A 25752-nucleotide genomic window follows, 5' to 3' on the forward strand; every position below is an offset into this window, starting at 1 on the left:
CCTTTTGTCTGTGGAAACACTTTAGCCAAACAATAAGTTTAATCAGAGAAGTGAGAAAATGCAGGAACAAAGGAAAACAGTCCAACGAGACCAAATAATAACAGTTTAGCCATTAAGCAAAGTCAAGGACCTTTAGTTCTTCCTCAAGGGCTACAGATAATATTCTGAGCCATATCCTGTGAGCTGTCTTATAGATACTGAAAGCCCCATCAGGTGGAGGAAGTTAACTACATGATGACCAGACTGTAGCCATGACATAAGCTGCCACAGTTCCAAGAACTGGCCTCAAAGAAATGGGAACAAACCGACCCTGGAATTAAAGACTAACTGTACTTCAAACAATCAACTACTATAAAGCTACAGTAATCAAAACAGTATGGTACCGGCACAAAAACAGAATATAGATCAATGGAACAGGATAGAAAGCCCAGAGATAAACCCACGCACCTATGGGCACCTAATCTATGACAAAGGAGGCAAGAATACACAATGGAGAAAAGACAATCTCTTCAATAAGTGGTGCTGGGAAAACTGGACAGCTACATGTAAAAGAATGAGATTAGAATACTCCCTAACACCATAAACAAAAATAAACTCAAAATGGACTAAAGGCCTAAATGTAAGCCCAGACACTACAAAACTCTTAGAGGAAAACATAGGCAGAACACTCTTTGACATAAATCACAGCAAGATCTTTTTGACCTACCTCCTAGAGTAATGAAAATAAAAACAAAAATAAACAATGGGACCTAATTAAACTTAAAAGCTTTTGCACATCAAAGGAAACCATAAACAAGACGAAAAGACAGCCCTCAGAATGGGAGAAAATATATGCAAAGGAAGCAACTGACAAAGGATTAATCTCCAAAATATACGAGCAGTTCATGCTGGAGAGGGTGTAGAGAAAAGGGAACCCTCCTACACTATTGGTGGGAATGTAAATTGATACAGCCACTATGGAGGTTCCTTAAAAAACTAAAAATAGAACTACCATATGACCCAGCAATCCCACTACTGGGCATATACCCTGAGAAAACCATAATTCAGAAAGACACATGCACCCCAGTGTTCACTGCAGCACTATTTACAATAGCCAGGACACGGAAGCAAAACAATCAAGACGACGCTGATCAGACCACCGCATGACCAATTTCAAGATGACCGTCAGAGCTGACTGACTGGGCTGTTTCTGCATGTAGCCCCTCCTTCTGCCTACGAAAGCTCTTGCCCACTGATTGGGGGTGGGGGGGTGGGGGAGTTGGCCTTTGTACAGGAGTCCACCCTCCCTCTCCCACCCCCGGTTGCCGGCATCCGAAATAAAGCAAACTTTCCTTTCCACCAACCCTGCCTCTTTATTTGCTTTTGAGTGGTGAGCAGCCGGACCCCACTTTCGGTAACAAAACCAATCCTTGTGGCCCCATGTTCATAGCAGTACTACTCACGGTAGCCAAAAGGGAGAAGCATCCCAGACATCCAGCAACGAATGAATGGATAAACAAAATGGGGTCTATCTCTACCACGAAATACTATTTGCCCATAAAAAGGAATGAAGTACTGATACGTAATACAATGTGGCTGAAGCTCGAAAACATTATGTTCAGTGATAGAAGCCAGATGCAAAGGACCACAGATTGTATGATTCCATTTATATGAGATAGGCAAAGTAGGTAAATCCATAGAAACAGAAAGCAGGAGTGAGGAAAGCGTTTTGTAACTAGAGAGAGATGACAGTTGTACAACACTGTGAATGTATTAAATGTCACTGAATTGTTCAGTTAAAATAATTATATGGTATATGAATTTCACCCCAATATTTTTAAAAGTCTATGAGATGTAGGTTCACCATAGTCAAGCTCCAGCGGTGGTTTTCTGCAGATGTATTTACCTAACTAGGGAACGGTTAATAAGAGAAGACTTTAGTTTGGGAGAAAGAAAAAAAAGTGACACTGGGGTTTCCAGAACCACTTCCTCCATTTCTATCTGGGAAACCCCATTGTCACTTTTTTTCCTTCTAAACGTAGCTAAATTAAACTCTTATTTCTCTAGCGGAATTATATGTCTATTTGTTATTAACTGTCTCCCCAACAAGACTAACTCCAAGAGGGCAAGGATTTGCCTGGTTCAATACAGTAACCCGGTGTCTGGACATGGGTAAGCATTCAATAAATATTTTTGAGTGAATGAGTGAATGAAACTATATAGACTATCCTGTTTACATTTTTTCCTTTTAAAAACAAAGCTATAAATATGTTGGTGGAAATGTAAAATGGTGCAGCTGCTATGCAAAACAGTACGGAGGCGCCTCAAAAAATTAAAAATAGAACTACCACATGATCCAGCCCTCCCACTTCTGGGTATATATCCAAAATTATTAAAAACAGGATATTGAAGAGATATTTGCACTCTCACGTTCATTGCACCTTTATTCACAATAGCCTAGAGGTAGAAGCAACCTAAATGCCCACCCACAGATGAGTGGATAAAGAAAGTGTAGGATATACAACCAATGGAATATTATCCAGCCTTAAAAACAAAGGAAATTCTGACATATGCTACATCACAGATGACCCTTGAGGACATGATGCTAAGTGAAGTAAGCCAGTCACAAAAAGACAAATACTGTGTGATTCCATTCACATGAAATATCCAAAGTAGTTAGACTCTTGGAACAGAAAGTAAAATGGTGGTTACCAGGGGCTGAGGGGAGGAAAAGTTGTTGTTTGTTGGGTATAGAGTTTCAGTTTTGCAAGATGAAAAGGTTCTAGAGAGCTAGTATACAGCAATGTGCAGATAGTAAAAAATATTGAACTGTATGCTTAAAAATGGTTAAGACGGTGCAATAGGAAAACTCGGTCTTTCCCTCCTGGGTGTTGACCTTACACTCACACAGAACACTTCACTTCTCACAGACACTTCTGTCACCAAATATGGGGGGTGGGTCCCTCACCAAGCAAATCTCCACGACCCCAGCTGGGTGTCCTACAACTGAACTCAATTCGGACACTATCTACCCAGACATGACATCAGATCCTGCAGGTGAAGAGCTCGGTCCCACAAGGCTGCTCCCCACCCCACTTCGGACGCAGATCACAAGTAATGGGTCCCCAGGTTACCCACAGCTTCTGCCTGACTTGGCTACATGACCACCTCCTGCTTCGGGTTCATTTAATTTGTTAGAGCTGCTCACAGAACTCAGGGAAACACCTGTGTTTACCAGTTCATTAAAGGATGTGAGAAAGGATACAGATGAACAGCCAGATGAAAAGATACACAGGGCAAGGTCCAAGAGGGTCCTGAGCACAGGAACTTCTCTCCCTGTGGAGTAGGGGAGGCCCTTCCCAGTACGTGGATGCGTTTGCCCACCTGGAAGCTCCCCAAACCATGTACTATCGGGATTTTTATGGAGACGTCCTCACGTAGGCATGATCAATTTTTTTTTTTTGCCACACCGCACAGCATGTGGGATCTTAGTTCCTCGACCAGGGATCGAACCCGCGTCCCCAGCACTGGAAGCGCGGAGTCTTAACCGCTGGACCCCCAGGGAAGTCCGGCATGATCAATTATTAACTCTATTTCCAGACCCTCTCCCCTCTCTGGAGAAGCGGGGAGAAGGGGGCTGAAAATTCTACGCTTCCAGTCATGGCTCGGTCTTTCTGGTGACCAGCCTCCATCCAGGAGCCATCCAGGAACCCCCCAAGAGTCATTTCATCAGAACAAAAGATGCTCCTACTACTTTTTAAAAATTTTATTCAAGTATAGTTGATTTACAATGTTGTGTCAATTTCTGCTGTACAGCAAAGTGGCTCAGTCATATACACATACATATATATTCTTTTTCATATTCTTTTCCATTCTGGTTTATCCCAGGATATCAAATATAGTTCCCTGTCCTATACAGTAGGACCTTATTGTTTATATTGTTTATACTAGTTTACATCTGCTAATCCCAAGCCCTAGTACTTTTATCACTTAGGAATTCACAAGGATTTCCGGTGCCAGGGATGGGGTCATAAACCAAATATTAAAACGAGATGGTCCTAGTGCTCTAATCCCTTAGGAAATTACAAGAATTTCAGGACCTCTGTGCCAAGAACCAGGGGCAGAGAGCAAAATATATATATTTTCTATCATTTCACGGATGGTAAATTTTATGTGTTTACCACAATTTTTAAAAGCTATAGACACACATACAGATAAATGTATAATTATCCATCTTTAATTTTTTTTTCGTAAATGGGCCTGTGAGAGGGCAGTTGCACCCGTGAGACCCTTGCTGCCTGGCTTGGAGTGGGACCACCCTGGTGGGTGAGGCTTTGGACAGCAGCACCCTTGAGGAGTCCTGGGCTTCATCTCTGGTCTCCAGGAACCCACCAGCACAGATCGGAAAAGCGTTACGTAGCTGGATGGAGTTGCAGGGGGACCATCCAAACAGGCTTATGAAACAAGAGTCATTAACAAGAAAAGCTGGCTACAGCTCTCTATGCCAATCACTAGGCTACACAAAACACGGCCCAGAAAATGTCAAGATCCATTGACAAATCAAAGTGGGTTTCTCCCAGAAGGCAATGGGACCCAGGAGGGACTGAGCGGGAACCAGAGGGGTCTGCTAACCTGCCCTGTTGGAAACTTTCAAAGGGAAGGAGGACGCAGGGGTGAACTGGGTCCTCGTGAACTTTGTGGCTCAAGGGTGGGCAAACTACAGCTCTGGGACCAAATCTGTTCACCGCCTGTTTTTACAAATAAAGTTTTACTGGAACTCAGCCATGGTCACTCATGTATGGGTTGTCTAGGGCCATTTTTACTATAAAGTGAGAGTTGAGTAGTTGCAACGGAGACCACATGGCCCTCAAAGCAGAACGGTTGCTCTCTGGTCCTTTCCAGAAGTTTGCCAACCTCTCCTGTAGTGAAAGAACCCAGTGTCCTACTGCAGGGGAGGGCAGACGTTTCACTCCTTATTCCAGAGCCAACAAGTTTTCTGCTCTCTTTTGTTTCCTCTGCTGTTCAGCCAACTCCCAACCGTGCCCACGATGGCACGGGAGATCCAAGCCGCGGATAACGCGAAGGCATTTATGACTGAGTTTAGATGCTAACAGAAGCCGTCCATCTCCCTCTACTTCCCCCAGCAGCTTTACCCTCCTAATGATGCGTGATTTAGGCTGACGTGGAGATGCACCCACACTCCCAGAGTACCCCTCCACCACCCCGCTGACGGCAAGGTGGGGAGGCAAAGGCAAACTCAGAGATGACAGCTTTGTGGCCGGCGGCCAGACCAGGAGAGGGCTTCACAGGCTCCCCCAGTAGATGCCCAGGGAGAGCAAGGGGCGGGGGCGGGGGGGGGGGGGTTGAAACTTACTGTCCAGCCAAAGACCTGAAAGACTGGTGGGGCCTGCCTCTCGGGAAACGCAGAGGCACCTTGAAGCTACTAAACCTGGAAGGAATGTTTTCCGTGGACTGTAGGCCATGGCCTTGGAACTCAGGAAGCCTGCAAACACGCGAGGGAGACCACAGAACATCAAATAATACCGAAAGAGAGAGAGGGAGAGAGAAGAGAACTGTGCCAGTGCAGTCAACGAGAAACTGCCAACTAAGGAACCTCAAGTCTTTTATGGGATGAAAGACGTAAGGACATTTTTTTTCATTAATGGCCAAAAGAGAGGTATAAACGTGTACTATGAAACCAGAGGAGGGGAAGATGGTTTCCAGAGGCGCTCCAGAAGGGTTTCTAGAGAGGTGAGACCATGGACTGGATGTCGGGATGGGCAGGACATGCCCCGTGGCCACTCCAGAGGGTCAGCGTCTGTCTACCCTGTCATGGGCTCCAAGCATCACTCATCAGAAGTTGTTCTGCTGGGATCCCGCAGCCTCTTCTCCACCAGAGCTTCCCCAGGCCGAAGAGTAAGAGTAGCAGCAGCACAACTAGTCAACAGGCTCTGATCCTGGGCCAGGCCCAGCCCTTTCCGTGAATTTTCTTGCCTAATCTTCAAATAATCCCATAGTGTAAGTTTATCTCCGTTTCTAGAACACTATCCAGCATATAGTAAACTCTCAGAGAATATATATTTGTATATTCATTGGTTAACTATTTGTTTATTAAGTTGAATAATTCCTGTTTTACAGATGGGGAAGGGGTAGTAGGGTGGCTAGATTTAGCAAATAAAAATACAAGACAATCAGTTAGATTTAAATTTCAAATAAATAACAATTTTTTTAGTTCAAGCGTGTCTCAAATATTAGGACCCTGGGCATCCTGTATTTTATGTAGCAGCCCTAGGAAGCGGGGGGTGGGGGAAGAACTAGCCTAATTCACAGAGCTAAGGAGATGTCAAAAACACATTCACGCCCAGGTAGCCAAACTCTAGACCAGATTCTATGCGTCTCTACACTATACCACGCAGCCTCTCCCCTCTTACCCTCCCATGCCCTTCAAATACATCACTGCTAACACGTTTAATACATTGGATGGTAGTTAATAAGTGTACATGTTGATTTCCTCTCTTAGAAAATAATCTCACCCTGTTCTTTGTAACTTCTTGGGGTAAACACAGCCAGTTGTCTTTAGGAATCCATTCTCCTCTTTGTCCCCAGTTAAAGAAACCGCAGCTCTTAGCTGGGCACATGGCCACCCTGGATAAAGACTACATTTCCCAGGATTCCTTGCAACTATGCAAGGTCACGTGACTAAGTTCTAACCAGAACTTTCCTAAGAGGAGGAAGCGTGCCCTTCCTCTCTGCTTCCTCTTTGCTGCTGGTGGGACTGCAGTGTGATGGCTGTCACTGTAGCATCTCTCTTGGGCCACAAGGGACCTGGGGATGAAAGCAACCCCCAGCAGAGCAACAAGACTGGAGGAGACTGGGTCACTACACTGTGGGACACAGAATCAGCCCTGGACCCTTGTAGACTTTTTCTACCTAATTTAAGCCATGGTTCTTTTGGGTTTTCTAAACTTGGAGTTGAACTTAATCATAAGTGATGCATGGCCTCAGCACCTAGAGCAGGCAGGTGCTGAGGCACTTGAGAAGGACTCGGAAAATTTGTTGGAAGGATGCTTGCTATATATATGACCAACTCCCTGCACTCTAGACTCTAGCCCGTGAATTTCCTTCCCTCACTAGCCTCAATAAAATACATGGTTAAAAAACTCACAGAATCCTTGACCTAGGAACATCTATATGTAGTTTTATACTTCTGGAGAGAAGGGGAGGATGGCTAGAAAAAGAATATCCTCTTTTTCTTGGATATCCCCCAGACATTGAGACTTCAATGGTGTATAAAGATGAGTTATTAATAATATCATATTGGATTAAATGAGCTAGAATTGCAGTAACATGAAAAATCAAAAGACTTCATCACAGAACTCCTATTATTATGTAAATGTACCACCACTTGGGAAAATGACTAAGGATGAGATTCATTATAAGTAATGTTTTCATCCCAACCTTCATAGCCCTTTGAAACTTTAGATATAGGACCCAATTTATTAGCTAAAAGAAACAAGAATCCCTCTAGAATTCTTTTCAGTGGCTTCCATAAAATTTTAAGCTTAAATCACTCATAAACTATAAATCATGCAAATATCTGGTATTCATTTTTAAAGCTCCCAAATTCTGAAAAACTCTCTTGATCCTTAATGCATTTCCTGGCGCTACTATCATTTTACTGCATAACAAAACTACTGGATTAAAGGTATACAGGGTAAATATATGGAAATAAATGGTAATGTGTGAATATCCATCAGAGTTTTCAGTTGCATGAAATAGAAACTAACTCTGATTTATTTAAACAGAAATAAAATTTATTAAATGGTTATTGAGTTGCTCGCAGAATCCTCAGGAGAAAGAGAGGTAAACAGCCAGGTGCAATCCTATAATTACACCACAGAACTAACCCAGGGAGGACAGTGGTCCTGCAACACGGCCCCTCTCAGGGCGTGGATGCTGCAGTCTAGGACCTGGACATGATCACTGCTGTTGCCACCACCTTCACAAGAACGGATGATTCAGCATGGTCCCTTCTTCTTTCTGTCACCAGCTTCTCATTCAGGACCATGTGCAGATACCTATGACGAGGATATCCCAGCTCATGGCACCCATGCCCCTGTTGCAATGGAGGCTAGGAAATGTCATATCTGGTTATTCCAGAGGGGAGCTCTGTCTCAGAAGGGGGACAGAGGGACAACCACAAAGACGAGAATCCATCACAATGCAATTTGGTTGAATGTAGAGTGAAGTAATCCAGAAAGAGAAAAACAAATATCATACATTAATGCATATATGTGAAATCTGAAAAAATTGGTATAGATGATCTTATTTACAAAGCAGAAATAGAGACACAAACACAGAGAACAAACGTATGGATACCAAGGGGGAAAGGGGGGGTGGGACGAATTGGGAGACTGGGATTGACATATGTACACTATTGATACTATGTATAAAGCAGATAACTAATGAGAACCTACCCTATAGCACAGGGAGCTCTACTCAGTGCTCTGTGGTGACCTAAATGGGAAGGAAATCCAAAAAAGAGGGGATATATGTATACGTATAGCTGATTCACTTTGCTGTACAGTAGAAACTAACACAACATTGTAAAGCAACTATAATCCAATAAAAACTTTTTAAAAATTAAAAAATAAAAAACTTTGGTTGAATGTAATTTTATCAGGATGACAGTCTGATCCAACTACTGTCCTCATGTTTTCCCCAAGTATTAATCATTCTGGAACACCCTGAAGTGGTTTTATAACACTTTATTTTTTCTGCAATTCAATTTTTTTTCTGCCTTGTGGTTTTTACTTCTAATTTACTTCCAGCCCTGCGTATACAGAATGGCGAAAAGTTAGAAACAGCCTTAACATCCACCAATTCATTCAAACGAATTAGGGGAGATTACAAAGCCATCTGTATACCAACATAAGATATAAATACATACTTGGTTATTGCAGCGACTTTGCAAACTTTAAAAAACTGACAAGCATTGCCAAAACAGCAAAGCAGGAATAATTGCACAAAAGTGGGTTGAAATATCTTTTAACTCTCCCCATTCCAAAACATTCAGACTTTTTCTTTTATTGTTTATTTCCTCTCTACTTTTACATAATTTGGGAGATCCCCCCCCCATTTCAGAAGGAATGTGTACATATTAAAAGTAAGAATATACAGAAAAGACAAATATAAAAATGCCCACGTGGGCTTCCCTGGTGGCGCAGTGGTTAAGAATCCTCCTGCCAATGCAGGGGACATGGGTTCAAGCCCTGATCCGGGAAGATCCCACATGTCGTGGAGCAACTAAGCCCGTGCGCCACAACTGCTGAGCCTGCGCTCTAGAGCCTGCGAGCCACAACTACTGAGCCCACGTGCCACAACTACTGAGCCTGCACTCTAGAGCCCGCGAGCCACAACTACTGAAGCCCACGCGCCTAGAGCCCGTGCTCCGCAACAGGAGAAGCCACTGCCATGAGAAGCCCGCGCACCGCAACGAAGAGTAGCCCCTGCTCGCTGCAACTAGAGAAAGCCCATGTGCAGCAACGAAGACCCAACACAGCCAAAAATTAAATAAATAAATAAATAAAATTTAAAAAAAAAATGCCCGTGATCTGACTGCTCAGTGGCAAGTACCATTAGCTTGAAGTCAGTGGCTTGGAGCACAGGCTCTGGGTTTAAACTGCCAGAGCTAAGACCCCACGACCTTGGGCAAATTCCTTGATCTCTCCACGCTCCATTTTCTCTTTTATATATATAAAAAAAGGATGTTAACGTCCCTTCCTTTATAGGGTGGTTGTACGGATTCAAAGAAATAAGGTCTGCCAAGCTGTGAGCAGACACCTGGTGCAAAGTGAACTTCTGAAACACTGGCTGTATTTCAGATCCTCGACCATGCACGGATCTAGTCATTCTTACGAAAACAGCACGTTTCATCAAGCCTCTATTACTGGACACCAAGGTGGTCTCCAAATGTAACAGTTACCATCAGCACAGAACAGGAATTATTTGCTTAAAAAAAAATTTTTTTTAGGGACTTCCCTGGTGGTCCAGTGATTAAGACTCTGAGCTTCCAATGCAGGGGGCGCGGGTTCGATCCCTGGTCGGGGAACGAGGATCCCACGTGCCGTGTGGTGCAGCCAATAAATAAATAAATAAATGAGAATAACTGTCATTGTTTTAAAAAAATTGTTTTTAAGCAGAGATTTTAAAATAGGGAGGAAATCATAAAAAGAAAACTCAAAAATCCTTTTTGAAAAAGTTGGTAAGATATTATGAAATTGCCCCACGGTCCACCAAAATTATCAACTCAAACGTGCACCACACACACACACACACACACACACACACATACACACATTCCTTGGAGAAAATAATTGTTCTCTCAGCCAGCGTGCTTTGGACCACATCTCCTGTGATGAGTTTCAGGAGCCGAGTCCCACTCCCACCTGGCTCGGGAAATGCCCCCATTGTGTGTGCGCTTTGCCAGGAGTTTCACCGCAGAGGTCGGATCTGTGGGAAATTCATCCAGTGTTGCCCAGCAATGCTGCTGCCAGACAGGCTGCCCCTTTGGGTCCTGCAGTCTCCTGCTGGCCAGGTACCGGCCCGGCACCAGCATATGCAAACAGCAGCCCGGCACAGATGGACCACAGGGGATGACCCAACAGCAGGTGAGGATGCGGTGGGGCAGACAGATCCCCTCCAGGAGATGCAAACCCCAGAGCCAGCAAACCCACGTTCCCGTGGTTGACCTGGAAGGTTCTTACTGGCTGTCTACACTCCCATGAAGACCACCATCGTCTGGCACTGGGGCGGTGGGAGAAGATAGAATAATAAACCCGTTCTGGACGTCTGCATTTTTCTCCCCTCCTTCCTTTGGCTCCTTTCCAGCCGAGAGCACATTTCCCTAGTGACAGCTGGTCACGAAGATGGAGCTGAAATGGCGCCTGGACCATCTGTTTGCTGCCACCCCCCAAGGGACCACCCTCCTCCGGAAGCACCTCTGGACCCTCGGAGGCCCTGCGGGGCCTTATCCTTTCCAACTCTGCTTCCTGGAAACTCAGTTCTGTTTCCAAGTAGTGCTGGGGCCCTTCCATTAGCTTATATTCCATTCGATGATAATATTCTCTTTGAACTTGTGGGATAACCTTGGCACTTTCCCCTTGGGCTCCTTCAGCGATCCGGGAAAGTGAGCAAGGGCATGGGGAAAAAAAACAAGGGTATGGGAGTCAAAGCAGCTCCGATTCTGCATTAATTGGCTTCAAGAACGAAAGGAAGTCCCTGATCTCTCTGGAATGAAGGTGGGAAGTTCATTTCTCCCAGGAAGATAAATCCCTGTTCTGTTCTAAGGATCGGATGGGAGGTGGCACCTAAAGCGACACCTCTGGGAGGTGCAGAGAGCACACAGCGGATATCTGTACCCCCTCCTCCTCCACCCGTTCTCTGTGCACTTCAGAGCTGCTCATCTGTAAAGCATTCATTCTGCCAGCTCTGGTAGGACTATTCAACGTAGGATTTTAAATACGACGTGAAAATATGGCATTGACAACGTTGAGGAAGCAAGAGGGCTGTTATTCTGCCTCATACTGACAATATCTAAACCACCCTGCCTGGCTTCCTGTCTCCTGTTACTTCTTAATTCAGCAGAAATGGCCACACACCCAAATCCTTTAGTGGCAGACCTCTCGGACAGCTGCTTGGACCCCTCCCAGGATAACTCTGAAGAATGCTCTATCAAAGGGAGCGATTTGCTGGGAAGAGCAGCCCCCGTACTTCTGTCCTGGCAGGTTTTTATTACAAACTGTATTTGCATGGAAACAGGATTTGTTCTTGGTTCCGAAGCTGCTCCTGTTTGTTACCCCAAATAAAACCATAACTCTCCCCAGTCACTATGATCGGGTGACGTTTGCCAACATCAGACAGAGGATTGCAGGGGATGGGTGCCAGCCTCCGAGTTTTTAACGAGAGATTGGACAAAGCCGAGCCTGTCTGCAGATTTCAAGAGGACATCTCTGCTCAGGGAAGAGAGGGACACAGGGAAATAGCCCCTGCAGAGCTGTTTAATTTTCAATTAGCAGAGGGAATCTAGGTCTTTGGTTTTTTCACCGGCTGTCCAACATTTTACAATGTTAATACAGAGGATGTCACCCGCCCCCCGGCCCCCAGCCCTTGGGCAGGGAGAAAGACAGGAGAAGGGGAGATGGGGTATTACGTGCTGTCAGTAAAGCACTTGCCCCCGAAGACAGTGACTCCTGTGGGAGGGGTGAGCGAGGGAGGGACCCGGCAGCTGGCGGACGGCACAGATGGGTCTGTGGTCCCTGGAAGCATGTTGGGCGCTAAGGAGAGTGGGGAGGCTGAGGAAACCAAGCTGCCGGATGTGCCTGGAGGAAGACGGTATGTTCACATGGAGCCACATCGTGCATGGAAAACACCGGAAGGCCGTGCACGGCATTTTTACAGAGGCTGGTATGGGTAAGAAGATCACCCAGCTTTTTTCTGCTTTGTTAATTAATTAACTAATTAATTAAGTTTTTTGGCCATGCCGTGCAGCACGTGGGATCTCAGTTCCCCGACCAGGGATCAAACCCGCGCCCCCTGCACTGGAAGCACAGAGTCTTAACCACTGGACCGCCAGGGAGGTCCTAACCCAGCTTTTCTGTTTGTGTTTTTTACTCTGTGCTCCTCTGTGCTTTCCAAGTTCTCTTCACTGAGCACGAATTCTTTTGTGATTAAAAAAATAATTTTTCTTTTCTTAAAGAAAATATGTATTCCTATGAGCGTGATCACCAGGAAAATGGATATGGGCAGGAGTGGGGGCCGGGAAGGAAAAGGACAAGCAAGATCTCTTTTGAAAATGTACATGGGGGCAAAACACGGGGCTGGTTCTTCCCACCACCTCTATCCTGCCCCCAAAAAGGCCCAAAGTCCCAATCCCCTCCTGGGTTGGTGCTATGGACTCAATGTTTTTGTCTCCCCACCCCCAAATCCATGTTGACGCCCTAATCCCCAGTGGGATGGTTGTTTGGAGGTGGGGTCTTTGGGAGATAGCTTAGGTCGTGAAGGTAGAACCTTCATGAATGGGATTAGTGCCCTTATAAGAAAAGACACAACAAAGATGATCTCTCTCTCCACCATGTGAGGACACAGCAAGAAGGTGGCCATCTGCAAGCCAGGAAGACAGTCCTCACCAGACACTGAATCTGCTGGCACCTTGATCTTGGACTTCCAGCCTCCAGAACCGTGAGAAAATAAATGTTTGTTGTTTAAGCTCCCCTGGCCTGTGAGATCTTCGTATGGCAGCCCAAATGGAGTAAGACAGGTGGCAAGAATACGGAAGAAAGGACGAGGGTGGGATGAAGACTTGGATCCCACCTACGGGTGGGAAGTGATGCGATCATGGCTCATCTGTTCATGCACCAGTGTCGACGGCATACCAGGAACTGGCTGACTTCAGAGAAACCTCCTGGGGCGATGGTTTAAATGCAGATTCCTGGGCCCTTCCCCATCCACTAACTTAGGAAGTCTGGGGTTTGGGCCAGTGTCTTAGGCCATTCTTGCGCACACTAAAGTTTGAGGGCCAATGGAGAGACAAAAGACACGAGAAACGGCCAATAGTGAAGGACCTGTGAGCACAGCTTGCTCCCCATACAAAAGAGGGGGTGTGTTTCAGTTGTGGGGTGGGGGAGGGTCAGGAAGGCATCTCTGAGAACTGGAGTGGGTACAGTGCTCCTCAGCTGCAGGGACAGACAGACCTGGCCCTGTCACTTTCGAACCACTGAATGGGTTGATGTGTCTTTTCAGGCATTTGTAATCTACAGAGTTGCCCTCCATCTCGTGTTTAGATTCCTTGCAAAATATCTGTTGAAGAAACGGATGGTTCACTCCATAGAATCATCTTTGTTAGACACAGTCTGACTGCTTTACTCCCTTCCCCCAAACCCTTGCCTGACTGCGCTTGAACACAAGCAGTTCTGGAACTTTAGTGAGTGTAAAAGTCACCAAGGAATCTTGCTACAATCCACATTCTCCAGCCCCTTCTCTGGAGATTTCATAGGTATGTGCAAGGGGCCCAGATTCAACATTCTTAGGAAGCCCCCTGGTAAGTCTAAAGCCAGTGGCCCACAGACCACATGCACAGGAAACTCTGCCCCTCCCCCAGTTACCATCCAATAGATTATCCGTATGAGTTTCCTAGGGCTGCCATAACAAAGTCCCACAAACTGATGGCTTAAAGCCAAAAAATGTATTCTCTCATGGCTCTGGAGGCTGGAAGTCTGAAATCCAAGTCTTGGCAGGAACAGACTCCCTCGGAAGCTCTAGGGAAGAATCCTTCCTGGCCTCGTCCAGCTTCTGGTGTTGCCGGCAATCCTTGGCTTGTGGCCGCATCCCTCCAATCTCCGCCTCCCTCCAATCTCCACCTCCGATGTCACACAGCTTTCTCCCTGTGTGTCTGTATCTCTGTGTCTCTTCTTATAAGCATGCCAGTCATACTGGATTAGGACCTACCCTAATGACCTCCTTGTAACTTGTGAGAGACTGATATGCAAACAGGCAACGGCCAGACCGTATGTAAAAACAGATCTCTGACCTATAGCCTGTAGCCAGTCCAGGAAGCCAACCCATTATACCTAAGACCTTTAAAACCTTGACCCTGGCCCTGCCTGCCTTTCCCTCTCCCATATTCTCTTTTCCTTTCACACCAAACTACATTCTGTTTCCCCAAAAGGACCCCCATTCTACTGTCAGAATTCTAAGCACATGACACTGAGACCATCTGTAGCCTCCACCACCCAATGTTGATACCGCTTGGTGGGAGCGAGCCCAATGCCAGGTGCATCTGCCTTTACACCCAGCGTGCAAGCATCGTGCCTGATACGTACGTACAGGTGCTTAATAAATATTTGTGGTTAAACTGCACAGCCAAGCATATGCTTCACCCTTTGTCCACCCTGAAAATTCTTTCTCCTCCTTTCAGACCTCACTCCAGGGTGGGCACGAGAGTTCACCTGATGAAGACTCCCCGCACCCCCCTACCCCCCTCTCCAGGCACAGGCAGGATTCCCCTGACATGTTCCCCATTTGTCTGTCTGGCCCCCTAGACAGCGAGCTCCCTGAAGCCTAGGGTGGGTTTTTCATTTCCCTGTCCCAGCGAGAACTACAGCGTCTGGAACTATATTGAGTAAATGGTCAACACGTGTTTGCCACGTGGATGATCCCTGGACCAAAAATGCTCAGATTTTTCCTGCTTCTTCTGTATGCCACACCCACACCCACATCCCTGTAACGCCCGCAGGAGCTTCCCGGCTGGGTGAGCTTCTGCAAACACAACGCAGGAGAAGCCCCACTTGCTGTCCAAGTCCATCTTTCCTCCCGTGTCTTCAATCTCCCTCTCCCTCCCTCTCTCTGTCCTGTTACAGATAACGTGACATTTACCACCTTTCAAAAAAACTCTTTCCAGCCATATGCTTTCCTCTACCCATCGCTGTCTCCTTCCTCTTCTCAACTAGGCTGCTGAGAACTGACTACACTCGTGTCTCTACCACCTCTCCCTCCACACCTCCACCTCCTCAACACGCTGCCATCTGCCTTCTGCCCACACCGCCTCCCAAGGCGCCAGTGACTTCCTGGATGTCAAATCCAACATTCACCTTCCAGTTCTCCTCTTCCATCACCTACTTCCTCCACCTTCCCTCCCTGGGAGACTCTCTCTGCCCCTGCCATCCAAGACACAACCAGGCGCCCTCTCTGCTTTTCTCTCTCTGCCTCTGTGTGTGTGTGTGTGTGTGTGTGTGTGTGTGTGTGTCTCCATCTCTCTCTCTCTCTCTCTTTTTCCCCATTTCTCCCCACCACCACTTCTCTCTCTATCTCTGTCTCTAAAAGGACCCACCTCTTAAATGTTGGCATTCCCCATTCTCTTCTTTTCTCATCCTTATATTCTCTCTGGATGACCACATTTTCTCCCTTACTTCCAACTATCACCCTTAGATAATAACTCCCAAATTTAAATGTCTAGCTCAGTTTCCTTCCCCAGAGGTATCCAGACTCACAGATCAAACCGTTTACTAGGCACTCCCTCCAGCATCCCACAGGCATTTCAAACTCAGTTCAAGCAAAACAGAACTCACTCCCTTCTGCCCGCAGTGTGCTCCTCTCCTCTGTTCCTCTTAAGGCAAATGGTGCCCCCATCTACCGAGTTACTGAAGCCAGAAATCTGGGGTCCTCGTCTTCCCACCACACCCCCACTCCCTCATCCCCTAGATCCAATAGGCCATGAGCACTCCTGAGTCTTCCCTCTAAAAGCTGTCAAATTGTGTCCCTGTTTCACACCCTTTGCTGCAGTTCAAGTTCTCAACAGCTCTCTCCTGAATCACCCCAACAGACTTTAACTGGTCCCCTCCCTCCTCCAACCAAAAGTCATCACCTTTGATCCACTCTTCCACATCTAGACCGGTTGTCTCCATGAAAGGAGAACTTGATTGCATCACACTCCTAATAACAACCCCCAACATCCCCTCATTTTTCTTCAGCATAAAATCCAGCAAGACATACGTAGCATGGGCACCATCTGTCTCTTCAGTCTCAGCTCCTGCCATCCATTCCCCCCTTTACCCTATGGACCAATCATAAAGACTCTTTGCCTGTCACCAGGCTCTTCTTTGCCTCTGGGCTTTTGCATACATTGTTCCCTTTACCTGGAGCATCTTTAAGTTCCTTCTCTACTCTAAAATCTCCTATTCATCCTCCAAGTCTCAGCCAGTGACCCTGCTCTGGACATCCTTCCCTAACCCCTCTACCTCCAGCTCAAAGTTGGGTTTAAGGCCCTTCCTTGTGCACCCAAGATAGCCTCTGTGTCTACACCATGATGGACATGTTTGTACCTTATTCAGACAGGACCCAGCACATAGCTGGTGCTCAAGAGATTTGGTTGAGTGAATAGATGGACAGATGAAGGGTCAGAGAGGCAGGGGAAAGAAAACAGGATAAGGTAGCAAGTTGGAAGGCAGGTTCATGGAAGAGAGAGTTTCAAGAAGGAGGTGGTCAATTACATCATTTGGCCCTGAGGCCAACTGACAACCATCTGCCATGTGTAGACACCCTAATTAGAAAGAAGTTACATTTCCACAAGTCTGAGGGAGCCACTCCACTTTGCTAGTCATAGCTCCAATTCCCAGCAAAGGATTCTAGTAATCAGAAGCTAAGCCCAGAGTGAAAAGACAGGCACCATTCCAGCTCCACTCCCTTGGTGGGCCCACCAAGGGAGTGGCCACTCCACTCCCTTCAGTGGCCACCATCCCCACCATGACCAGATTATACAGTGTGAGCTACAGAGTGGGCAGCAAGTCATCCTGTGGGTTGGGACCAAGCAGTGAGCTGATCCACGCTCAGTAACACTTAGCTAACCAAGTCAATAGCCAAGTCCAAAGCTAACCAAATCACTAATACTTAGCTGGTTAAAAACAAACAAAAACTAAAAACACTCACATAGATAAGCAAGCAAAACAGAACCAAACAAATGAATAAAAACTCAAGTGCAGACCACCTGTAAGGACATCTGGTTAAATATGGCAAATGGAACACATGTAGTTTTCTCTTGTCCCTTCCAAATTCCTCTAAAATGACAGTAAAGAAATTTCAAAAAGCAAAAATGTGTAAGGAGAAAGAGAATGACAGAAGAAATGACAACAAACAAGAAAATGCCAATAAAAATTTGGAAGCTGGAAAACAGACAGGGAGATAACTGACTTTGTAGAACTGAGAAGGTGAAATATGACTCCTAACGGGTAAAGCCAACCAGAAAGGAAGCCAATTCACATGGCAGAACTCTAGAAAAATCCAGGACTTAGAGGCTCCAGGTAGGGTTGGAAAGAGGATGGTTGAATGACTTTATAAGAAGTGGTTAGAGTGGAGGGGTGGGCGAAATGGGTGAAGGGGATCAATTATATGGTAATGGATGGTAATTTCACTTTCGGTGGTGGTCACTTTGCAATGTACATGGATGTTGAATTATAATGGCATATACCTAAAACTTATACAGTGTTATATACCAATTTTACCTCGATTTGAAAAATGAATCAATACTTCCCTTAATCTTTATTTTAATTTTTAAAAAAGAAGTAGTTAGATCCTTAGATCCATTCTGCACACTCCCTTAACCCCAGTTTAATTAAATAAATAAAGTTTACTCTGTGAAGTGGTTGAAACAGCCAGTCTCTGGACTTGGGGACACCAGGTCCACTGGAAGGTGGGGTTACGCTACAATACTACGAACAGGGAAACTAGACGAACATCTACATACTGAACAGTGAAACCCTAAACCATCTTCTCCTACTTTGCTCTAATAGTACTGGTAGCCAGGCTTATAAAGTCCCAAGATCCAAGCTTTGGGGATTCCCGGGAATCTAACCGGCCTAATGAAAACAACCTACAGATTAGGGAGGTTCCCCAAGCAAGTGACCTGATCCTCACCTGATAATCCTACAGTGAATCCACCAGTCAACAGCCACACCTGTGTGCAAAGACCCTCCAATACACATTATAGTACTTCACTCTTAAATACAATCAATCAAGGATCGCCAAGGACATCTGCAGAAAGATAAAAATAGATAAAGGAATCTGAAAGAAACAGATAAGAAGTAGAAGGAAACTAAAAATAGTAAAATCCTTAGAAATTTGAGACCAAAATATTACATCCATGAAACAACAGTAGAAAGCTATAAAGAGAGTATATATAGACTAGAACAAGCTTTTAGGAATTAAAAATACAACCGTTGAAATAAAAAGTCAATAGAAGCATTAGAAGATAAAAGATCACTCAGAAAATAAAACAAAAACAACAAAGAGATAGAAAATAAAAAAGAAAAGTCAAGGGAATTGGAGAAATGGTCTCTCTGAATAATATGACAGAATGAGGGACCAGTGACAACAGAAGTGGAAAAATCTTCGAAAAACTAACATTAACAGTACCTTTCCAAAATAAGGGACACAAGTTTCCAGATTATAGATTAAGCCCACTGAATGCCAAACACAACCAATGATAAAAGAAAAGAGTGATTCACACCAAGGCATAGCCTTGTGAAATGTCATAACACCTGCAATGAAGAGAATATTCAAATAGATTACAGGGAAAGGAAAGGCATTGGACACATCAACATCCATACTGGAAGCCAGGATACAGTGGATGAATGCCTTCAAAATTCAGAGGGAGGAGGTTTCCATACACAGTCAAATCATCAGCTGAAAGTAAAGACATAAGAAAGACATTTTCAGATAAGCCCAGTGTCAAAAAATTTACCATGGTCATATCTATTGCCACATAACCAATCACCCAACTTTTGGTGGCTTAAAACAATGGACATTTATTATCTCCCATTTTCTGTATGTCAGGAATTCGAGAGTGTTTAGCTGGGTGGCGCTGGCTGGGGGCTTCTCATGAGGGAGACATTACAGTGTCAGCCAAACCTGCAGTCATCTGAGGCTGGGGCTGGAGGACCCATTGCCAAGCTCATTCATGCGGTTGTTGGCTGGAGGTCCCAGTTGCTCACCATTGTAGGACTGCTCACAACACGGCAACTGGCTTTCCTCAGAAGGGATGATCTCATCGTAGATGGCGGGGCGGGGGGGGGGGGGAGGGGTGGGTGGGAGGAGAAGAAGGAGGAGGACCAGGAGGAGGAAGGAGAGAGGAGAGAGCAAGCTAGAGAGTCAGAAGCCACAGTGTCTTTTATCCCTTAATCCCTGAAGGGATGTACCATCACTTTGGCTGAGTTCCACTGGTCACACAGACCAATCCTGGTACGATGTGGGAGGACACCAGGAGACAGGGTTTATTGAGGGTTGTCTTGGAGGCTGGCTACCACATATCCTTTCTCAAGAAGCTCCTGGAGGAGATGCTCCACTAAGACAAAAAAGTAAGCCAGACACAGAGCGAGAGAGAGGAAACGGAAAACTAACATTGAAAGCAAGAAAGAAAATCCTCAGGATGATGGTGAAGAGAAGTCCTGAGAGAAGAGTTATACAGAAGACTTAGAGGACAATTGGTCCAGATTGAACAGAAGGACAAAGGGATCCAGGAAGGATGCCTCCAAGCCCTCACCCCAAAATGGAACCAATATGTTGAATAAATTTATAGAGAAGTGAGGTGGATGGAGTTAGAGTCTGTCATGCAGAGTGAAGTAAGTCAGAAAGAGAAAAACAAATACAGTATGCTAACACATATATATGGAATCTAAGGAAAAAAAAAAAAAGGTCAGGAAGAACCTAGTGGCAAGACGGGAATAAAGACACAGACCTACTAGAGAATGGACTTGAGGATATGGGGAGGGGGAAGGGTAAGCTGCGACAAAGTGAGAGAGTAGCATGGACATATATACGCTGCCAAACGTAAAATAGATAGCTAGTGGGAAGCAACCACGTAGCACAGGGAGATCAGCTCTGTGCTTTGTGACCACCTAAGGGGGTGGTATGGGGAAGGTGGGAGGGAGGGAGATGAAAGAGGGAAGAGATATGGGAACATATGTATATGTATAACTGATTCACTTTGTTATAAAGCAGAAACTAACACACCATTGTGAAGCAATTATACTCCAATAAAGATGTTAAGGGCTTCCCTGGTGGCGCAGTGGTTGAGAATCTGCCTGCTAATGCAGGGGACACGGGTTCGAGCCCTGGTCTGGGAAGATCCCACATGCCGCGGAGCAACTAGGCCCGTGAGCCACAACTACTGAGCCTGCGCGTCTGGACCCTGTGCTCCGCAACAAGAGAGGCCACGATAGTGAGAGGCCCGCGCACTGCGATGAAGAGCTGCCCCCACTTGCCACAACTAGAGAAAGCCCTCGCACAGAAACGAAGACCCAACACGGCCAAAAAAAATAAAATTAATTAATTAATTAAAAAAAAAAAAAGATGTTAAAAAAAAAATGTATAGAGAAGATTTTCAACTCTATCAGAATTAGGAGACGAATTGTGGATAGTTACATAGACAAGTAAGCAAGTTGTTTTGTTTTTTTGTTTTTGAAAGAGGTAATCATTAACTCCATGGAAAACAAAAGGCTCTATAAGAAAGAGGAGGCCAGCAGAGAATAGTGCCTGGCTCAGCTTTAAGTAATATTTACATAGTTATAATAAGGCAAACACTGACCACTGATTTGACAGAACGGATGATAATTATGTTGAGAGGGAAGGGGGTAGGGAAATTCATTGTATGAGTAATGAGTTGGGGATTTTTTATGGCAGGAATAAATAATCAAAATAATCTAAAACAAAAATCAAGAAATGGAAATGCAAGTGTGTTATTTAGAAACAAGGAGGTAAATAATTAGAAGAAACAGCAAAAAGAATTGAAAGCATTTGCCCTTAGGCACTGTCAGAAATGGAGAAGGAGGGAGCAGGAATATGCTGTTTTTCATTAAAAGCTTCATCCTACCATTGACTTTCTGACCATGTACATACATTCCTTGATAAAAATTAAACTAAATTAAAAATAAAAAGATTTTACTGGCCAAACAATTCCTTCTACCGGCTTGTACTAAAGATCAGCATATATTATCAGCCTATATTTTACTATCTGGACCTCAAATTGTGGAGAATGATATCATTTTAGAAGATACATTAACCAGGATGAGTAATTCGAGCCCACCAGGCAGCCTCGGTCTACACAGGGCTCCACCGCTGCCCTCCTACCCCACTGAAGAAATGCATCAGTGCTCATTAAGTCAAGCACCGCTAATTGCTTTTTGACCAACTGCCAGCTTTGTGGCAAGATACCAAAAACAGGGACAAAGACAGTTTTAGATGACAGCCCTTTTTAGCCTCTTTCCTGTGTGTGTTATAAGAAACCATGAAAAAACATTTAATTTCTGAAAGATCCAGAGGTACATCAAATGCAGTTATTACCCTGCAGGCTTTCTGAGCACTTGCTAAGGATTAGGGTCCGAGGTAGGGGCTTCTGAGTTCTCTCACCCTGAGAAAGCACACTCCGAAGTTTGATCGCAGAACTTAGAAAACAATTTTTCTCCATTTTTCTCTGATATGGCTCTTTGTTTACTGGATAAATGGACAGATGGATAAGCGAATGAATGAAGGTCTGTACATTTGTAGGAGGATCATGTTCAGATATAATCTTCAGAAGCATGACCACGTTGTCAATGCCCATTCTACATTTTGGGTTTGTTTCTTTGTGCCAATCACATCAGAACTGTACATCAAAGGGAGTATTGGCTATTTTAGGGACCTCCCTGGTGGTGCAGTGGTTAAGAATCCGCCTGCCAATGCAGGGGACACAGGTTCAAGCCCTGGTCGGGGAAGATCCCGCATGCCGCGGAGCAGCTAAGCCCATGCGCCACAACTACTGAGCCCGCGCTCTGCAACTACTGAAGTCCGCACGCCTAGAGCCCGTGCTCCACAACAAGAGAACCCACTGCAGTGAGAAGCCCGCGCACTGCAACGAAGAGTAGCCCCTGCTCTCCTCAACTAGAGAAAGCCCGCGCGCAGCAACAAAGACCCAATGCAGCCAAAGATAAATAAATAAATAAAGAACTTAAAAAAAAAAAAAAGGAAGTGTTGGCTATTTCTAAATAGTCTAACAAAAGTGCTCATATTGGAAAACTAAATATGCATGCAACGTCGCTGTTGCCAAATCATTTTTGGAACTCCTCTTTGAAAATTCACTTTGGAGCCCAAAGCACAATGTCGAGAATAGACCCTCTGGTGACAAATCATCTCCTAGGGCCGGGGCTGGTTTCTGGAACTAGTTGTAATCTGCTAAGTACTTTCAAATTTATATATGCCATGTATACTTAGAATAGTTGTATATGAAAAAAAACTTCTTTACGAGCTGTTTAAATGAGCTTATTATTGAAAGATCCCTAAAGTAAGTCGTACTGCAGAGTCCCACGGCGAGGCCAAGCCCTAGCTCCCCTGTCACCTGCCCTGTCTGGTGGGGTTAGGGCTCCGCAATGTGCTCACCTACCTCTACCAGGAGCAAAAACACCTTCTGAGCCATGAATCTGATTATTCAAAAGGGTTCCATGTGCCAGCAGGCTAGAAACAAAACCCAGAAACTGTCACACTTCACAACCCTCAATAAAAGGGTCTTGCCAGGGAGAAAGATGGAGTGTCTGAAGTGGCACAGAGAAATTATGTTTGGTAGCAGCCACGGGACAATCTGTCAGAGAAGAGATTTGGCTGCAGAAGGTGGGGGAGGGGGGAGGGGGAGGAAGAGGAGGAGCCATTGGGGGCTGTCGGGGAGCGGGGAGGACACACAAATGACTTGCGGGGGACGGAACTCTCAGGGCTCCCTCCCCAGTCCAGCCATCTGCTCTGGGCCTCAGGCACTGGGCAGGCACTGTGAAGCTTGCGACCAGCAAACAAAGCCAACAGGCCGGCTTCCCCACAAGGAAGAAGGAGAAGCGCCATTTGTCTCTCACGTTTGGGAAGTGGCCAGGCCCCATCCCCGGAGCCTCACCCGGCTCAACGTGGCCCCTCCTGGCGCTGCAGTTAAAACCAGTGACACAAATGAACTTATCTATGGAACAGAAACAGACTCGCAGACATAGGGAACAGACTTGTGGTTGCCAAGGGGGAGTGGGGGTGGGGGGTGGGGCAGGAGAGGGATGGAGTCGGAGTTTGGGATTGGCAGATGCAAACTATTACATATAGAATGGATAAACAACACGGTCCTACTGTAGAGAACAGGTAACTATATTCAATATCCTGTGATAAACCAGAACGGAAAAGAATATGAAAAAGAATGTATCTATATGTATCACTGCATCGCTTTGCTCTACAGTGTAAATTAACACAACATTGTATCAATAAATCAACTATACTTCTATTTAAAAAAAAAACACAGTGTCAATGCCCGCAGGTCATCACAGAGCCTCCTCCCACAGAAAGGAGGGACAATTTATCCTCTTTGCCTCAAGGAAACTTTTGCACCACCCAGCGCCAGCCTCTCCTGAGGCTCCGGCGTGCAGCCCGAGGGCGGGTACTAGGCTCCCGAGAGCTCTTGCAGACGCTTCGCCAGCCCCAGCCGGCCCTACAACCTCCCCAGGCAGAATGTGCATCCGCCCTCAGTGCCTCCGCATCTCACCCCAGACAAGGCTGCCAAAAGCTGCAGCGGCCTCACTCCCAGCAAGGCCGCCCAGCGGTATAGGGGCCGGGGAAAAGGGAGATCCTTGCCAGTGATGCCAGAGGAGATGCAGCTACCACAGGCAGGGGAGCCGGGAGAGGCTGCTTCTCCAGAGGATTTCAGAATCCGCAGCAAATCTGGGCTCCAGACACTGCGATCTTGTTTTCATTCCATCAGGGCTGCAGCCCAAACCCGACTGGCAGGAGGTGGGGGGGGGGTGGGGAGGAAAGAGAGAAAAGAACAGCCAAGGGATGGGGTTGGGGGCCCCATCCTGCAAGCCCTGGGGCCCAAGCTGGCAGAGGTCTGCTGGGGCGGTGAGTTCTGTGTGCTCACGCCACCCTGGGGCCAGCAAAGGAACTGCAGCCTCTTTGGAAAGAGCATTTAAATCTAGCAACTGCAGTTACTGAATTAACTCCCGGCTTTTGCTTCGTGGGGGACGGAGGCCCTCGGGCATCTGAAATTCCTGATCCTAAGAGAGCGAGCTACGGACGAGATGCCTCTCCTCTCGGAATGAAGACCCCTCTGCCAACATCAGGCTGGCATCTCCACTTGGAGATCCTCTCCTGTGGGCTTGGGCCTCCCCCGAAGCCCTTTAAAATGTAAATATTCTATGTCCTGTGAAGGGTGAGCTAACGTTGTGGCCACTAACACAGGAAGAAAAGGACAAGGGGGATGTCCACAGTCAGAAGGAGTTCTCTGTGGCAAAAGGACACAGTGGGATTCCTCACACAGGTCCCCGGCTGCTGGGACGCAGAGGAGCTCAGACCCCAGAAGCGAACATGCCAGAAACAGGAGGCTGACCCAGCTCAGTGGTTCTCCAACTTGGCCAGGATGAAATCTGCCTCTGATCTTCCTTGACCTAAACACAAACAAAACCACTGAGACCCATTTACTGGTTCTGGCCCATCTGTGGGATCATGGCCCACCTCTCAGAAGCTGTGAAATACCCATGCCTACAAGAGACAGAGCATCAGTAATGAGTACCTGCCACAGGGCACCAAGGTGCTGCCCCCATGTCACCCGGGTACCCCTCGACGAGACGAGGGTGTTCGTTACTCAGTGGCGCTTGTCCTTATGAGGGAAAAACTCTGGTTCCACCTGCCTGTGAAGCAGATGCTCCCAGGCCCCACGCCTGCACCAATCCTGCCCAGCGCCCCCTCTACCAGTGACACAGGGTTCCTGGAATGGTGGGCTGCATTGTGAGTCCAAAGCGGCCCCGGTAAAGAGGTGAGCTGCTTGCTGTCTGACCCAGGACAGAATTTTCCCCTCCCTGATCCAAAGTTCCTGCACCTCTAAAATGACAAGGTTGGACTTCCCTGGTGGCTCAGTGGGTAAGAATCCGCCTGCTAATGCAGGGGACACGGGTTCGAGCCCTGGTCCGGGAGGATCCCACATGCCGCGGAGCAACTAAGCCTGTGCGCCACAACTACCGAGCCTGCGCTCTAGAGCCCGCGAGCCACAACAACTGAGCCCGCGTGCCACAACTACTAAGCCTGCACTCTAGAGCCAGTGAGCCACAACTACTGAAGCCCGCGCGCCTAGAGCCCATGCTCCGCAACAAGAGAAACCACTGCAATGAGAAGCCCGCGCACCGCAACAAAGAGTAGCCCCCCGCTCGCCGCAACTAGAGAAAGCCTGCGTAGAGCAAC

General features: G+C 46.3%; 1 protein-coding gene across 12 annotated transcripts in view; it reads right to left on the reverse strand.

The window, feature by feature from the left end:
* Nucleotides 1-25752, reverse strand: part of SLC39A11 (solute carrier family 39 member 11) — a 423126-nt gene that overhangs the window by 363394 nt on the left and 33980 nt on the right. The window lies entirely within an intron of this gene.

Source organism: Balaenoptera borealis (genome assembly GCF_965194805.1).
Source record: "Balaenoptera borealis genome assembly, chromosome: 20".
Classification (NCBI taxonomy): domain Eukaryota; kingdom Metazoa; phylum Chordata; class Mammalia; order Artiodactyla; family Balaenopteridae; genus Balaenoptera; species Balaenoptera borealis.